At 49.2% G+C, this 15,758-nt stretch overlaps 1 protein-coding gene and 1 pseudogene across 1 annotated transcript in view; both read right to left on the bottom strand.

Annotated features, from left to right (window-relative positions):
• The window catches only part of LOC139060773 (uncharacterized), a 467,390-nt gene that overhangs the window by 170,302 nt on the left and 281,330 nt on the right, over positions 1-15,758 (bottom strand). The window lies entirely within an intron of this gene.
• On the bottom strand, positions 9,238-9,439 carry LOC139047163 (U2 spliceosomal RNA; annotated as a pseudogene).

Here is a 15,758-nt window from a genome sequence, read left to right as displayed (position 1 = left end):
ACAGTTCGGCGACGCACAGCAGTGACCATCCTTCGGGATGCGGAGCTCAAGCTGCTCCTATCCGACAAAGAAGGTGGTTTTGTCGTGATGCCTGGTGGCTTGTAAAAGAGCAAAGCAGATTCGGCCATTCTAGGCAACTTCAAGGAAGTGCATGGAGTGGCTCCAGCGAAGGTGAAAACAAGGGCTGTTCATTTTTGCGATAAAGGCGGACTCCCCAAGCTGGCATCCTTCATAAAGGCCTGCAATGGAACCAGTCTTTCTGCGTTTTTCAGCCCCAAGACGCACAAGGAACTGTGCCCATTTCGGGCCATGGTTTCTGAGCACGGAACCTGGCAACAACAAGTGGGAGTGTTCCTGCAAAGGTTTTTGTGCCTACTCGACATCGATGACTCCTTCCTCATAACGACGCCAGGTACTGGCTCCACCTTTCTCCGTGAGGAATGTCCAAAGGCTGTCCGAGCCTTTTTTGTGGACATCAAGGACTTATATTACTTTTAACCTCAAGAAGATGTATGTATTGAAGTCGGTCATTGCACTGACAAATATGGTGTTCGAAGGTTTCAGAATGCATGTGGTATCAATGTCGACAAGTTTTTAGAGCTTTTAAGGTTTTACGTGCTTTCCACTTTCATTTCCATGGAGGATAAGCTTTTTATACAGAAGAAAGGTGTGTGCATCGGTTCATGTATAGCCCTTGTTCTTAGTGACATTTTGTTAGCCAGCTATGACCGCAATCTTGGAACTAAGCTCAGCCAGACAAACACTGTAAAAGTGATGCGATACGTCGATGACTTTAATTTTTTACAATACTAACACATAGACGCGCAGCCTGCTGCTGCTATATTATTCGAACTGTTCCGCATAGTTTTATATTCCTTTGAATTGACCACGGAACATCAGTCAGACAACAAGCTTCGTTTCTTACACTTGGAGCTATCGTTCTCAAGCAATCATGTATGTTGGGGCTACGCTCCTCGGTCTCATAAGAGCCTTCTACCCTTTTCGTCCGCGCACTCAAATATAATCAAGCGCGCTATTGCAAGATCTTGCATGAAGGCGGCCCTCATCAGGTCTTGTGACCACCAAGTGGATGTAAGGTTCGAAAAGCAAGTAGCCAGGATGAAGCTCGCAGGTTTCCCGGTCCCGGTACCGCTTTTGACCAGCATCGCTGAAAGCCTCGCAACAAGCCTTAAAGGAAAGCAGTCGGCAGCTGCTCAATCTGAGAATCGCTCACGGCAAATAGTTCCGGTTATACCATTTGCGCACCAGGTTGCGCATAATCTCAAAAAAGTTGTCAGCAGGGCAGGTGTCAGGTTGCTGTTCACTGCCAAAAATAAGTTAGGTAGCCTGGGCCATCAAGTCAATCGGGTAACCAATAACAACAAAAAAAAGTTGTAAAAAGCCCTCTTCCCCTTTCATGCAAGTGTTTTCTTAGCCAAGCGGGACGGTGCATCAATGAACGCGTGCGCGAGCACTCAAACAAAGTTCAAAAACGAGCTAAAGGTAGCCGGTTATCACTGCATTGCAATGAATGCGGCTGCAAGCCTCCTTTTAAAGATGTGACCTACCTGTCATAATACCGCGATGACCACGCACGCCTTATTTCCGAAGCTTTGTCTATTCATGTTAGCGGCGAAGCATGTGTAAGCCTTCCCTCTATTTCTCTCCTTGCGAAAGAGATTGCCTTCCTATCGCCTTAATAGAACCCCCCCCCCCCCCTTTCGCATGCCCATTTCTGTTTATTCTGTTGTTTGAGATAGCGGCGAAGTATATATCTGCCGACTGAAATAATAAAGACACTTTGGTTGTTAGTCAGCGCTGTTGTCTGTGTCCCTTCCCTCGTCCTGTTGTTTAGCGCTGTTTTTTATTGCTAGTATTATTTTCTGTTTTCTTCGAAGAATCAGTGCTGTGTTGAGACTTCACTGTTGTCCAGAGAGAACAGACATCCCGAGGGATTCCTAGGTGCTAAAGATCACGCACAATATCGCGTGGATCTGCCCTCCCAAGTAGCACCGCGGCGGCAATCGTCATACCAGCGAAAGCTACAACAATCAAATTTAAGACGACCCACGCGACAACATCGACGGCAGCAGAGCTCGCAGCGCTCTTTACTGCCCTTCATCACATTGGTGATGAACCACCACATAAATGGACAATATTCTGCGATTCGAAGGCGGCACTGCAGTCTCTACTGTCACCTTTACGACGCGGACCACACGAACAACTAATATTCCATATTACAGATACGTTGCAACATATAAGTGAAGCAGGCCACGAAATAACCTTTCAGTGGCTTCCAAGTCACTGCGGGATTATCGGCAATGAATGGGCGGATCACGCTGCCCGCTCAGCCCATACTGAGGAGTGCCGCGTCCCAATTCCTCATTCTAGAACTGACGCAGCACGGAAGCTCCGCCTACTTGCTCGGCAGTGCACCGCGTCGCAATAGAATGAGCCACATTTAAGAAACACGCGACTGTACTCACTTGATCCAACACTAAGTCTTCGAGCGCCATCACAGCTTCGCCGTAGAGACGCCACGCTTTTATATCGACTTTGGTTGGTTGTTTCCTTTACTAAAGCCTATGCATTCCGCATAGGGATGACCGACAGCCCAACCTGTGACCACTGCAGCCATGAAGAATCAATTGGCCATATTTTGTGTGCCTGCCCGCAGTACAGTACACAGAGGGCATGCCTTCGCCAAGAACTTGACCAACTGGACGACCAAGCGCTAGCCGAAAAAAGAATTCTACAACATCGAAAGGACCTACCGTCACAGAAGAAGGCCATGCAAGCGCTATTGCGCTTTTTGCGTTCTACCGGCCTGTGTGAACGACTTTAACTGGAACGCCTTTTGTGTGTGTGCCTCCATGTGTGCGTGTTTTTCCCCCTTTTTTTTAGCGTTTTCATCTCTGTCATGAGTCTCCGCTAGGGGGCCGTGGAGTACTGACGTGCCTCACATGGGCTCCTGCGTCTTGCGCTCATTTCTACAGAAAGGCCACTCACCCCTTTCATTTTGCACCGACAGAATCGGCAAGCTGCAAGGAACCAGCGGATACCACCTACTTTAAAAGTGAGTGCGTTTTGGTCAAGATTTCGAGCTTTATCTTCACCGACCATCCCGTGCCTTGCTAAGCCTAACGCCGCGCGAGACCCCACAGGCCCGCAGGGGAGAACCGCCGTCGCACGTGCAACAGGCACACGGTGCGCGTGGAAGGAGTTCGACAGCGCTCGCTGCCGCACGTGCGTGGCACGTGCACTGTGAGCCGAAGAGGAGGCTCGGCGCTCGCAGGCGCTGCGGCTGACAAGCAGACTTTGAGATGAGCCAAGAAACACCCGCGACGGACGCGACGTCAAGCGAACGACGAGAAGAAACCAGCGCAATGCATACAGACTCAGCGGAAGAAGCCGACGTCGCGCAATCTTGGACCTACGATAAAAACAGCGGCAGAACCATAGACCTCAACGACCAATGGCTGACATGGGAAAGGAAAGGCAAGAAGGAAATCACGCGCATCAAAGCCCCCGCAGTGACCCAATCCACACAACAGCCAGCCATGCCGCCACCGCCGCGCAAATCCAGAATGCCACCGCTACCTTTGGACGACATCAAGATTGTCTACCGCCCACAAGCTGGCCTTGAACTCGCCAAATGGTCACTCGTCGCAGTCACTCACGCAATCGGAAGATCCAGCGGAATATTGCAAAAAGAATTCCATGACAACGTGCGAGTACAAATGCAAAAAGAAGAAAACCTCATCATTGCAAGTACAGCAAACAAGAACTACGCTCAAAACTTAGCCAAGGTCACTAACATACAGCTTGGAGGCAACATCTACAACGTAAAAGCCAACTCTCGTCTACCCGAAGATGTCAGGAAAGGTGTTATCTACGGTATCACGCCTGGGACTTGCAGTGCGGAACTAATGGACGGAATTCGAGTGCCAGCACGCTATACAGTCCTCAACGCCCGCATGCTCGGACAGTCCACGGCGGCGGTCATCTATTTTGAGGGCCCACACGTCCCCTACAACATCATTTATCAGAGCGGCGACTACCGATGCAAGCCCTACCGCAAATCAATTCAGTATTGCCGAACCTGTGGCAACCTCGGACATCGTCAAGACATTTGCCCAAAACCAACCCCAAATTTCTGCTACAAATGTGGCAAAACAAACCAACCCCCGAACCATGACTGCCATCCCACGTGCAAGATTTGCGGAGAGGGGCACGAAACCGCTGGGAAAGAATGCAAGAAAAAGCTCAAGCCCAACCCACCGCCTTACCAAGTAAGACAGCAATGGCAAAACAGGATCCAAGAGCGAGACAGTCGATGGAGCTCCAACCGCGATGAGTTCCCTGAACTAGGCGCTGCCAATGGATGCGCCGCCAACTCAAGTAATGCCTCCAGTAGCACCGCAAGAAATAACAGACCCACGTCAAGATCACGATCAAGATCGCGATCGCGTTCCCGAAAACGCCTGAATTACGCTGAAGTGGCCGGCAGCTCAGGCAGTGCCAGCGTCGCATCGGCAGAAGCGGTAGCCGTAAGAGCCCTCGAGAGCAAGCTACAAAATCAACAAAGTCTCATAGACAGACTATTCCAAAGATGCAAAGAATATGAACATGGAAGCAATCAATCATTTACAGCGCTAACCACGGATGCAGTTGATTCCGCTATCGAAGCTAGAGTTCAAAAGCACCTCCAGGCTTTCGAGGACGTCTTCACAAAGAACATCCTTGCCCTGATTGAAAACATCACCAAGCCTGTCGTCGACAAGATTGCGACCCTTAACACCCAAGTGACCACCCTCGCGAATCAAGTCGCCACTCTCACAAGCCAGGTTACCGGCCTAACAGCCCAGGTCAACAATTTCATAGCACACGCAAAGAACAATTATGTCACCAAGTCCTACCTCGACAGCCTTCTCAACACGACCGAGCAGGGTAGAAAGAAGGCTCGCACGAACAGTCGCAATGCCTCCCGCTCGATCTCACCCAACCATGATGCTGCCTGTGAAGCTGAAGATCCTCATGATGGCGACACTTAAAACCACAACAAATACCCCGCAAAATACTCTGCGCATCTGGCAATGGAACTGTCGATCCTTCCGTCCCCGGTATGCAAACCTACAAGAACTTGTCAAACTGGACTACCCTGATGTAATTGCCCTACAGGAAACCAATACCCACAACGTCCGACTTCAAGGATACATCGCTCATGCACAAACTCAACGCACAGCCATCCTTACCAAGAAAACTCTCACAACGCAGGAACACGAAATAGAAGACATCCCCATCGAGCACACCCTAGTGGAGATCATACCAGACAGAAAAACGCAGCAAAGTCTCTTTATCGCCAGCATATACAGCCCTCCTCGTGATCAACTTCCGGGATTCGACCACTTTGTCCGTGAACTTAGGAAACGCACGAAAGGCCATCAAGTTGTTATAATGGGAGATTTCAACGCCCCACATACAGCATGGGCTTATCCAAGCACCACGAAGAAAGGAGCGCGAGTGCACGACACTGCTCAACACCACAGGCTAACCCTCTGGAACGACCCATTGCAGGCCACGAGAGTCGGGAACAGTGTCTCCAGGGACACTAGCCCGGACCTTACGTTCACAGCGAACGTCCACTGGGCCGAGTGGAGTCGACTCTCGGAGACGCTCGGAAGCGACCACCACATTATCCAACTTGACATCGCGCACAACCGGAAACCAAACAAGACTGGAGTTGCTCGACTAACAGACTGGAAGTCCTTCAGAGACAACCTCAGCGGCAACACAACAATTGACGACATCGACCATTGGCTCAAGGGCCTTCTCATCACCGCAGAAAACCACACCAAGACCATCCAGCTAAGCACCAACACCCCCGCAGTCGACCCGCATCTCCTTCATCTCTGGGAGGCCAAAAGAAGCCTCCTGAAGAGGTGGAAGAGACAAAAGCTCAATAGAAAACTTAAGCAACGAATCGCCCTTCTCACCATACAGGCCCAAGATTACGCGGAGCAACTTAGCAGGCAAAATTGGCACGCCTTTTGTGACAGCATACAAGGGACACTCAGCACCAAGAAAACCTGGCATCTCCTACGCGCTCTCTTAGCTACCGATCGCACCAAAACGCAACAGAGGCAAGATCTACACAGACTGATCCACAATCATGCTGGATCGGAGGATGATCTCCTTCGTGAGCTTCAGCAAAAACTTAGCACCGACAAGCCCACTTCATCAGCCACCCGAAAGGCGTACGGCGGTACACCAAACCCAGATCTCGATCAACCATTCACCCAGGCAGAGCTCCACGCAGCATTAGCCAAACTCACTAGAAACACCAGTCCCGGCAAGGACAGAATAACTAATAAGCTCTTACGCAACCTCCCGCAATCTGCCACTACAGCACTGCTACAGTACTACAACGACTGCTGGGAAAAGGGGGACCTACCAGCAGCCTGGAAGCATTCAGAGGTCACCATGATCCCCAAACCCAACAAACCTCTTCGCATCGAAAACCTACGTCCCATTTCCCTCACATCTTGCGTGGGCAAACTCCTCGAGCACATGGTGCACGACCGGTTAACAACATACCTCGAGGACAACGGACACTTGCCGCACACCATGTTCGGATTCCGGCAGCATCTGTCCACGCAGGACGTACTCCTGCTCCTCAAAGAAGACTTGCTTGATTACCTCGATCACAGACGCAAATCATCAATCCTGGCAATCGACGTAAAGGGCGCATTCGACAACGTGAGCCACGAAGCCATTCTCCGCAACCTCGAAGATACAGGCTGCGGAGCCCGGATCTATAACTATATCAGCAGCTTTTTGACGCACCGAACAGCAACAGTAGGCGTCTGCAACCTCCGCAGCGATAAATTTCGGCTACCCAACAAAGGAACCCCACAAGGATCAGTTATTTCACCCCTCCTTTTCAATATCGCAATGATCAAGCTACCGAAACAACTGAACGCCATCCCAAACCTATGCCATGCCCTTTACGCCGACGACGTCACACTCTGGACCAAAGCACCTACTACTGGACAACAAGAACGCAATCTACAAGAAGCCGTAGATATTATCGAAAGATACCTCGGAGACTGCGGTCTCCAATGCGCACCTGAAAAGTCGAAGCTTCTTGTCCTGAGAGCACGGACACGAGGAAGACCACCTAACTATATCGAACCCGATCCTAGCGTCTCGCTCAACGGAACCAAGATCCCTACAGTCGACTCTCTTCGCGTACTCGGACTTCACATCCACAAGGACGGATCAGGGGCGGCCACTCTCCCGCGTCTCCAACGCACACTGTCACAAGTTACGCACCTCGTCAAGAGGATCACAAACCAAAGAAGCGGACTCAAGGAGCACGACACGCTTAGCATAATTCAAGCTCTCCTAACTAGCCGTATCACCTACGGAACTCCCTACTTGAAGCTCAAGCCGGCAGAAATCAAAAAACTCAATGTCGTCATTCGAAAGGCAATCAAAGTAGCCTTGACGCTGCCACCCATGGCATCAACGGAGAAACTCCTCCGGCTCGGCGTCCACAATACATGGGAAGAGCTTGTCGAGGCTCATAAGATCAGCCAACTAGAGCGGCTCAAGCTCACACCTACCGGACGTGCAGTTTTGCGCTACCTCAACTACAGTGAAAGCTACATTGCAGACACAGACCAGAAAGCAAGAATCCCACCTGCAGTCCGGGACTGCATCAGCGTTGCAAGTATACCGCGCAATATGCATCCAAATTATCATAAGGAGCGTCGCCAAAGCAGAATCCGCGCACTCAGCAAGAAATACGGAAGAGACCCTCATACGAGGTACACCGATGCTGCCCGGTATATTAAACGAAACGCCTTTGCCCTAAGCGTCACGGATCACCAAGGCAAAGAACTTGCAGCTGTCACCATCCGAGCAAGAGCCCCTGAGACTGCAGAGGAAACGGCAATTGCTCTAGCAATAACAACTTGCCCTGAAGTAGCAATAATACTAACAGACTCCCAAGCAGCAGCTCGCAACTATCAAAAAGGCCGCGTATCAGAAACAGCGCTCAAGATACTAAAAAATCACATCGCACGCGCCCCGCTCCCCGACACCTACATCGACTGGGTTCCAGGCCATCAGGGCATGACAGGAAATGAGGCGGCACACGCCGCTGCCCGCGAGCATACCAGCCGGGCTTTCCTGCAATCCCACACTAGGCCGGCCACCAACGTTGATGACATCACCCTAAAGTACTCGGAGCTTCTGCAACACCACCGACTCAGCAGAAGAACGTACGCTTTGCCACACAAGAATCTAAGCAAGGAGGAAGAAGTCATCCTGCGCCGCCTACAGACCAACACCTACGTGCACGGAATAATCATGCACAGACTGTATCCTACGCAGTACTCGTACATATGCCCCCATTGCGACGTTCCAGACACCCTGCAACACATGGTCCAGGATTGCCCACTGCGTGGCACACCCACAGACCCTACCTCACAAGCTCCACAAGACGACTCCAAAGAAAGCCGCCCCATAGAAGCACAAGAAGAGCGCCCCAAATCACCGCAGATCCATACCATAACCGAAACGTGGGAGGCCAAGCTTTCCTCCGATGACCTGGACGACCAACGCAGTCTCGTCGCCCGGGCCAAAGAGGCAGCCCAAGCCAGAGGGTTCTTGGAATAAGGAATCCTCCCACCTAGGGTGAACCGGGTTCTGACTCGGTTTACCGTTTCGGAAAATAAAAGTTTAGTTCTCTCTCTCTCTCATCTCTGTCATCTTTCTAACCCCTATCCCCCATCCCCAGTGTAGGGTAGCAAACCGGAGAGTCATGTCTGGTTAACCTCCCTGCCTTTCCTCTTCATTTTCTCTCTCTCTCTTTTGAAAAAACTCCAGTGTAAGGTAGCAAACTGGGTGTTCGTCTGGTTGACTTCCCTGCCTTTCCTGCCTTTCCTGACCTTGCTCTCTCTGTCTCTCTCTTGAAGAAGCACTAACCACCTTTCTGACTGTCGTTTCGTGATAATCTACGTGATTTTGTAAGGATTCCGTGAACCGTGCATTTTTTTTAAAAGTAGTAATGTCTTACGAGTTCTAGTTTCCGGTTCATGTTAAAATTACAATATTGCTCGGAATGTTTTGCTGGTTTTGTGTCATTTATTGCTTAATCGGTTTTGTTGTAAGACTGCCCATTATGAATTTTTTTTTACTTCAGTAAGCACTTGTTACTCAGGTCTCAGTGAAATGTGCACGGTATTTTTTAACTGACTTATGAAAGGAGAGACAGAAAAAAACACGTGCACAAAAGTGCGCGCCTGATCCAGTTAACAGTTTTTGGTATTGCATTTTCACGAGCGGGGAACCAAACTGAAATATTTATCTTTTCGCTGCATATTATGATGCAGACTACACTTTGATCTTAGCCAAAAGGCCGAGAAGCGATATATTATTATGATGCAGGCCGGTGCAAGAGCACAGATTATTCTAGCAAAAAAAAAAACGGTTGTGGTTTCAGCATCACTGACTGGCTTCAGTCTCCCATTTTCAATAACCTAAGATAGCTGACACAGAAGCACGCGATGTATAGCCTCCGACATTTTTGACTACATTGCACAAGTATCGGCTGCACACTCAGTCAACGCCTCGCAACGGCGATAAGCTGCGAGACCGGCAGTAGTATGCGCAGGCCTACACAGCACTCTCCCGTGCAAGTTTCGCAAGCGCTTCCGTCTGGACGACGCATTCCTTACCAAAGCAGAAGTTTTATGACTTGACTATCTGTGACTATACACTCGCACTGAAGGACGCTTTGAGCGGCTGCGCCAGTCTCGCAGATTATCGCTGTCGTAAGGCTCTGATACAGCACCTCTTGGACGCTCGCGCGACATGGTTAAAACTTCAAAATTGCACCCACAGCGGGGAGGGGACCCTGCTCACCGGAACGTAGTATGGGCTCCTGCTCACATGGGTCTCGAGGGGAATGAGGCAGCCGACGCCGCCGCTTGCACGCTCTCTTTCCGGGCTTCCTTTCTCGACCCCTTAGATCAGGATCTCGAATTCAATGCCGCGTATTCCTTAAAAGCCATTGACCATCATTATCAATCTGGCCATAGCCTTTACTCTCGCTCGAGTAAAGGACTATCTAAAACAGAGGAGCGGCTTCTACTTCGTCTCTATACGAACGCTCTGCTGCGCCCAGTAGCACTCAAAAATTTTGATCATTCCTTCACGGGCAGTTGTCCGCACTGTGTGGAGAAGTCTTCGGACATATACCACATGGTGTCGGCCTGCCCATCTAACCCAGCTATTGTCCCTCACACCAACCCCACTCGGGAGGACTATGAGGCGACCCTGCTCAGCTGCAGGCCCAAAGGGCCTTGGTCGAGCGCGCCCGGGCAGCGGCCGACCCCACTGGTGTCCCGTACTAGGGATCCCATCTAGAATCTTTTAGGGTCGGGCCCTTAAGAACCCGCTCATGCAAACCTCCTTGTGCTTCTCTTTTGAGAGCAATAAAAGTTTGTCACTACCACCGCCACATGGTTACAAGTGTGGGAGGCTGTGCATAAGAGCCGGAAGAAAGGTCGAATTTCTACAGCAATTGTTGAGCGCAAACATTTAACAATTTTACATTTAACTTCTCTGCCTTGCGCAGATCACGGTTATCGTGTTCCTTGAACATGAGGCACAAGGCATAGCTACGGCGTTCGCCCGTTTTCATTCTTAAAATGACTAACCATGGTGTTACCTCGCCTTCTCATTTGGCGCGATGGCTTGTTTGCTATGGCATTTGGTTTCCAAGTAGAGGCCACATTTTCGTTTCTTTACCACGGCAGCCGCAATCCGATGTTCGTGGAATGAAAAACTATTGTACACTTATAGTTACGTGCAAGGTAGCGAACCCCCGGCGTTCAAAATTAATAGAGATTTCAACCACGAAGTCTTATCTGCAATGTTGTGTCTGGAAGTTAAATCCCATGAATCATTCGATGAAGATGCTAAAGCAGTGTCCTCCATAGTTATTTCTGGAGAGTCGAAATATGTACGTATTCGACCGAGATTGGTTCAAGTCAGCATTAAATATGCTTGTTTTTATTGCAGAAATCATTCATGTCGATTGTTCTACGGCCGACTTCATGCTAACTACGTGTACTGGAACTACCGTCATTGCTTTAGTGTCTGAGCAGTTCTGTGTTGAATGTTACATTCAAAATAGTTCCAGACGCTCCGTTATGCTGGCAACTGTTGATTTCGTCTACTTTAGCAATCAGCAGGCAAGCTTTTATCTGCTACTTCCTTCTTCATTGCACGAGTCGTATCACTCTGTCTTCATTTGCACCCTTACTGCCATAGCTGTTACGCAGCCGGCCTTTCCCCCGACCCGGCAGCTCAGAGTTCGACCAGGCACTGTCTATACATACAGACAACGCGCCTGAGAAAAGCAGGGCGAGCCCTGTCGCCGCGAAGCGATCGCCTGGGTCAATGCACACCGCTCCAGCGTCGTCGCGCACGTGACTCTCGCGTCCAAACCAGGGCGAGAACACAACTCTGCCACTCAACCGCGAAAGCATCAGCAGAAAAACACACCATCGGCTTGCAATCGTCGTAAATTATTCTGTGGCTCTGATTTACGGCGATCCCCTTTGCGGCTTCTGCGGAACCCGCTTCGCGCGGCTTTCGCGATCCGTCTCATCGAGATTCGTGCAGCATTACAAGAGCCAGAGCTAACGTTACCCTTATTGAAGGACTGCACTCACATAGCTTCGTGTGCGTGCGAATATATGGTTCGTGACTGCATGGTACCCATGCGCTATCCAATCATCATAGTGGAACATACTGCACTAAAGCGCAACTTTGTTCGCATTTTGCCAGGGATTCGGCGTTCTTCGTCGTTTCCTCGTCATATATATTTGTGGTTAAATATAGACAACTTGAGCCACTGAGTATATATGCACCGAATAAACAGTTTGCTGCTGGCTGCTGCATGACCTATGTAGTTAGACAACTTGGCTCACAGGTTATGTGGACGAACTGACAACTTTGGCAATGGGCATGTCAACATTCATGAGTATTCACCGAGAATTAAATAAGCCACCGCTACACATGGTGTATGAAACCTTAAATATGTTTAGATGCGTGTCGTGTGTCTCTGTGCATAAGCTTATCATCCACATTGGTCCCTCGGCATCGTCTTCATTTTTGTGCCGCCGACAGCTAACAGCGTCTCAGTACCATCTAGTGTCATCAATGTCATCCATTACTGCTTCCCCCTCGCTAACTCAACAAAGCTTCGTGTCACTTATATTCGAATGTTGGGTTGAATCTGCCGCGTTATTTTTTTCCCGAACAACACTCACAACCTAAAGAGTATGCCCTCCTCACACAAACCATACTGTTAGTACGAAGACGACAGAAATAAGGAAAAAAGAATTCGGCGGAACCCATCTCACGATGTTTGTCGATACTAATGCGTTTAGCATTGAATAAATATAGCAACACAACCTATTGCTACAGTCGAAAAGCTTTATAAATGAGTCATGTGCTGCAGCGGGATTCCTCTTTCGTGCTTCCTTAAGAATGCCCGGCGCGATCTAGCACCGTCGCCGCGAAGCCGGCGCGTGGCCTCCGAGATGCAAGGCGCGCCGGTGCGTGCTAACGCTGAGAAACGCGTCATTGCGCAACCGGGCTCCTCTGTCGCGCTTCTTTCTGGACACGCAGCGCCATCTAGTGACACAGCCGAGTAGTCCGCGTGTGGCCTCCTGGATAAGAATCGCGGCGCGCCGGTGCATGCGAACGCTGAATATTGTTCCCTCGCTTGCGGGAACTCAGTCACCAAAGTTGTCGGGAGGCTCACTGAAAGCCCTGTAATGGCCTGTATAAGGCTGACAGTATTTTTCAAATAAAGAGTGGCACATGCCCAGTGCATCCATGGCGCAGCTCGCTGAAGTGTTGGAGTGAAAGAAGTTCGTTGAAAAGCAGCGCATAACCAGTGCATTTGTGACGCAGCCTGCGAATGCGTCGGTGAGCTGTCCTTAAGGAACCCTCGTGATGTGGCTTAGATTCCGCTCACCATCGGAGAAATTTAGGGAATCTTTTTCGTCATTGTAGAGCGGCAATTCTCAGTGGCACATAACTAGTTGCCCAAGTCGGCGCCAAAGACGTTCATTGAAGCGCGGCACGCACCTACACTGGTGCATACCCAGTGACCCAAGTTCACATCAAAGAGATACTCTGAAGACCAGCACATATGGAGTGGCACATACACAGTGCTCCAAGTTGGCGTTAAATGCATGGCTTAATTGCACAGCGGTACCTGCGCAGTCCCGCATTGACAGTGACCCAACGCTGGTGATACAGGTTCATTGAAGAGCAGCATGTTGCCACATATTTGGCGACCCATGTCGTACCGATGGTTGGCTTCGAACACTGTTGCCTCAGCACAGCAGCCTGATGCACTACTAATTCGACAACGGGCTACCCAGTAACCTAGACATGCGAAAAAACGGCTAGATGAAGAGCCGCACATGCCCAGTGCAACATACCCTGGGACCTACGTCGGCATCAACGAGGTTCATGGAAGAGCGTTGCATACCCAGTGACACACACCCAGTGACGCAAGAATGTCCAACGGTTGGTTTCGAACCGGGCTCCTTCAACACAGCAGCCCGTCGCTCGATGCATTAGACCATGAAAATATAAAGTTATCCAAGTATGCGGCAAAATGGTTAGAGACACAGATGGGTATATAGATAGCCCGCGGAAAGTGTATGAAGCCTTCTAGGAAATCTAAGAACATAAATAATGAAATTTGGTTAGTCGGCAACCAAACAGATGGCGTGGCAAAGTGATCTTAAGGCGATTAGCATTACTTGGGCACTTCAAGCACGTTTACCACCCGCGACCTACCGAGCCAACGGTGGCACATGCCGGGCTGGGTCTTTAACCGTTTTCTCGCTAACTTGGATCGCTGTATATATAATGATAGTCCATGGTTAAATAGGTAGAGAATCGAGTTGCTGCACTGAAAGAAATAGGTTCAAAACTGACCACCGTACCCACCTGGGTCACTGGGTATGTTCAATGGATATGTGTAGCTCTTCAGGGAACCTTTCTGACGCCAAGTTGTGTGGCTGGGTAGGAGCCACAGGGAATGTGTAGCTCTTTAATAAACATCTTTGACGCCAACTTGAATCGTTTGGGTATGAGCACCTGTGTATGCGCCACTCTTAAATGACGTTTTGTAGGCCAACTGAGGTCACCGGGTACGTGCAACTGGGTACGCGCCGTTCTTCAACGAGCCTCTTTACGCCAGCTTGGGTCCTTGGGTATGCGCCACTGGGTATTAGTCGTTCGTCAATGACAAAAAAAAAGAGCCCTTTAAATTTCTCAAGCGGCGAGCAGAATGAAACCTGCTGCGTCACATATATTAAGACGACCTCGTCTCCATATATATTAGCATGAACCACGCATAGACATTGTGGTGGTGCCGTTAGATGGCACAACCTGTCCAGAGTGAAAGTGCGAGAGAGGATCCAGGCTGCATATGCACCTGACGTTTGACGCGTTTCGGAGGTGGCAATATGGTGTGTCGCTGCTAGTGTTGCCATAATTTCTTGAAGCGTGTCGCTAAAGTGAGACGAAAAAGTCGCTAATTGTCTGCAAATTGTTTAGCAATGTCGCTAAAATTGTTGCTCATCTTATGAGGAAACTTTAGGTATTTAAGGTAGACGTTTTTGAACTCTATCATATGTGCTAGCATGGCGTAATACACTTATAGCGTCTCACGTTTGTTTAGGGTCCGTGTGTTTGAAGGATAAACGGTGCATTTACTAGCAATGTGTAGTGGGCTTTTACTTCGCTATTAATAAACATACATAACAACAGACCATGACTGCTGAAATTCATCATTTACCTTCAGATTGTGAGGTTCCAAGTGCAGTACGATTGAAAAGAACAAAAGCAATTTTATTTAACTAGCACCTTGAGACACTTGATTCACATTATTCCTAAAATTTTTCTAGTTGTATGTGCTCCTGATGGGACAGCAAAATTCTGCAAGACGCGCAAGGTTGCACGTTACTACGGCGATTACAGTTACATGACCTTTATGCAGGTCAAATACCACGCTTCCGCACCTTAGTCTACCTGAATGCTCTTCCCAGCACTGGTTTGTCCAAAACTCATGTGATAAGAAATCAGTGTGTTCAGGCACGCGTGAAAGAGCCCAGCCGCTCGTATATGTATACGCCTTTCTAGAGCCGATATGTCTTATTGTTCACCTGGGTCTGCGTTATAAGTCTGACAATAAAGTATCCAAATGACTTTAAATCAAACGAGTTTAGTGAAAGTGTGGACTTGGAGCATTAAGACCCATTCAACAGGATTCGTGAAGTATAAAAAATAAACAGAAAATGACATGCATTTTGGGAGCGCACTGTGAATCCGTGAAGGCAACCATTGTTTCATCATGGTCAGCAAACCTACACGCACGCGATACAGCCGAATTACGGCCGCCCACACGTATAGCTTTTCATTAAGTGTGTTCTAGAAGGCTACTTTCGAAGCAACTTTCTGAACTTGATAAAAGTTTGATTGTCACTAAACTGAAAAATTTGACACTAAACAGACAAGTCGGTAAATCTAGCTACACATCGCTAAAATGGCAGCACTGGTTGCTACATTCCTTCAATGCTAATAGCAATAACATCCACATTCGTTGTAAGTTGGGTTCTCCCGGAATTTTCTCCCCTATAAATGTTTCGATG

Source organism: Dermacentor albipictus, chromosome 6, assembly GCF_038994185.2.
Source record: "Dermacentor albipictus isolate Rhodes 1998 colony chromosome 6, USDA_Dalb.pri_finalv2, whole genome shotgun sequence".
Taxonomy (NCBI): Eukaryota; Metazoa; Arthropoda; class Arachnida; order Ixodida; family Ixodidae; genus Dermacentor; species Dermacentor albipictus.
This window is presented reverse-complemented; position numbering and strand designations above follow the sequence as displayed.